Raw genomic sequence first — 3276 nt, forward strand, 5'->3', positions numbered from 1 at the left:
ACTCCCGCATGAGTCGTTGGGTTTCCCCAAAGAGGAAGGGTGAAGTAGATAGCAGCAAATTTTTTCCTTGGTTAAGAACCAAGGTTTATCGAACCAGTAGGAGCTTCTAAGCTAACAAGATAAACAACACCTGCACACAAATAAGATAAAACCTTGCACCCAATTGGAAAGAGGGTTGTGAAGGCCCTTTTCTTGCTATTTACAAGATTAAAAGCAAATAGAGATATATAGTGGTAAGTCAAGTAAGTAAAAGAGCAATTTTGGTAGAAGATTTTATTAATGGAGAATGAACCTGGGGGCCATAGGTCCACCAGTGGTATCTCTCTCTCTCTCTCAAATAGGTGAAGGGTATGGTAAACAAATTAAAGTTGAGCAATTGAAAAGATTGCAATATTTATGAGTAGGCATGATCTCATATATGCATTACGTCCGTAATAAATAGACCGTTAATCCAATTGCATCTACTACTAATACTCCACCCCAAAAGTGCTATCCAGCATGCATCTTAAGGTATTAAGCTTGCAAGAAACAAAGTATCATAATAAGAAAGATGAGATAAGGTAGACAAAAAGAAGTCAATCAATATGAAAATCCTATCGTTTTACCATTAGTGGCAACAATACAATACGTGTCTTGGTACTTTTTTTCACTGGGTTAGAGCACCGAAAATTGAACCCACTACAAAGCACAACCCCCTCTGAATAAAAACCCATCAAACTTGGCCAAAGAAGATAGATAGATCGGAGAGCATACAAGCTATCTAATTATGCAGCAACAAAACCCAAATAGATTCAATTGATTTTAATGAACAATCTGATCATAAAGTGACAATTCATCATGTCCCAACAAACACACCACCGATTACATCGAATATATCTCGATCAAGAACGAGAACATGGAATTGAAGATCCAAGAGAGAGGGAGAGAACCATCTAGCTACTATTATGGACCTCTAGGTCCTAAATGAACTACCCAAACATGGTCATGTAGGCAGCAAGGTTGATGAAGATGGCTCTGGCAACAGATTCCTCCTCGAGCAGGGCTCCAGGTGGGATCTCTTCAAAACAGAGACTTGCTGCGGCGATAAAATTCTTATGGAGGCACAGCGGATGGTTTCGGTATTTATACAGTTTGTGGCGGTGGGATCAGGTCAAGGCGGTAAGTAGGGCCCCCATACGGACAGGGGGCACGACCACCCCTGGTCGTGCCGACACCCTTGTGTGACCCTCGGTGCACATCTCAATCTCTCCCGAAGCTTCCTGTGTTTCTTGTTGCCCAAAAAAATCATGTTAAAATTGACAACGTAATTTGACACCTGTAGATATTGATTTCCCGTGAAACCAAAAATAAGCAAAAAAAAAGGAACTGACACTGGGGAATAAATTAATAGGTTAGTCCATAAAAATAATATAAATTACCATAAAAAGTATATAAAAGTGATAATATAATAACATGAAACAATCAAAAAATATAGAAACGTTTGGGACGTATCAACATCCCCAAGCTTAATTCCTACTCATTTTCGAGTAGGTAAATGATAAACAAAGATAATTTTTAACAATAGGTGGCTCATCTTATTGCTAAGTATAGTTTTGACAATAGGTCAGACGATATTCTTGTTAATGATGTTCCGGTATTCTTGATCAATTAATGCAATCATGGTGTGAACCTAAGACAAAAGTGATTCAAATTTGACAATAAGTAAGTAACAACAAGCTTTCAAGCTTGACTCCTATCAATGAGTTCCAAATCTCCAAGAGGGCACCCCTTGGAGGCCTTCTGCAATGGATGCTTTTCTAGCACAGAGCACTCCATCACCGACACGCGGCGCGTGCCGCAATAGATGCTTTTCTAACGCAGAATGCTACGTCACCGCCATGTGGCGCGTGCTAGGCGTTTCTCCCATTGAAAAGGACTCTCTTTGTTTTTAATGTATTTTTTGATTCTTTGTTTTTTTTCTAGTTTTTTTATCATTTTTGGTTTCTTGTTTTTTTTAATCTTTGTTTTTAATTGTTTTTTTTGAATTTTTTTAGGTTTCCATGTGAAGCACAGTTTGCAGTTCTTGCATGAAAAGCCCAACCGTGCTTCCACAAAAAGTGAAGCACATATGTGCATCCATGTGAAGCACAATTGTGTTTCTATGTTTTTATTCTATTTCCTTTTTCTTCGGTTTCTAGTTTTTCTCTTTCTTGGGTTTAATTTTTTTCCCAACTTCCAATCTTTTTGGTCCTGAATTTTTCGTTTTTATCTCCATTTTTGTTGGTTTTTTGAGATTCGGTTTATCTGTTTCTTTTTTTTGGTTTCCCTGTGAAGCACAACTGTATTTCTTGCATGTAAGCCCAACTGTGTTTCAACAAAAAGTGAAGCACAATTAAGCTTCCGCGTGAATCACAACAAAAACTGTGCGTCTGTGCTTCCCTCAAAAAATTGAAGTACATATGTGCTTCCGCATGAAAGCGCACATCCCACATAAAGCACAACTTAGTTTAATTGGAAGCACGAGTTAGTATAGTTTGGAAGCACACGTTGTTACTAGTTGAAAGCACACATTTTTTTCTAAAAAAAGATGATTTAAACCTATCAACATGGGAACTAATTTCGAAGATCTCGACTTAAGAACCACAACGATGAGAACGGTTGATGATTTAGACGCACCTATAGTATAGGGAGATCAGACATTACCAAAAAAAGCACAAACAAACCCACCATGGCTCCCGTACGTGGGAAGAAATCCCAGAAGGACTTCAGATTGCGACAAATATGACACATACAATGCGTTACTTGTCGGCAGCCATCAGAAAACGTGGGAGTGGCCTTTGCGAGAGGTACCATTGACTCATGATTTCGGGAAAATCCCCTCAAACCCGCCCCAAAGCTCTGATGCCAAACAGGGCCTTAACGTTAAACCAAACCCCGCCCAGCCCAGCCCAGCCCAGAAGGAGGGGGAAAGCGATGCATGGATCAACCAACCCCGGCCTGATCCGATCATTCTCAGGGGGAGGAAGAGGAATATCCCGTTACGCCGCGAGCATTTCCTTGGTGGCCCACAGGAAGGAATCGCAGGAGGTCTCGCAACCCGCACGCACGCACACGAGACACGACGACCATAGAGTAGAGGCCAATCTGGAGTGCACACACGCAGCCTCGTCTCCTCCGTTGGCAGCGGCAGCAGCAAGAGAAGAGGCGGCCGCCCCTCCCAGCCCCCAAAGAGCGAGTGAAGAGAAGAAGCAGAGCCGAAATGAGGCGCCCCCTCCCCCTACTCCTCTCCTGACAAAC

The sequence above is a fragment of the Triticum dicoccoides genome, chromosome 2A (genome assembly GCF_002162155.2).
Source record: "Triticum dicoccoides isolate Atlit2015 ecotype Zavitan chromosome 2A, WEW_v2.0, whole genome shotgun sequence".
Classification (NCBI taxonomy): Eukaryota; Viridiplantae; Streptophyta; class Magnoliopsida; order Poales; family Poaceae; genus Triticum; species Triticum dicoccoides.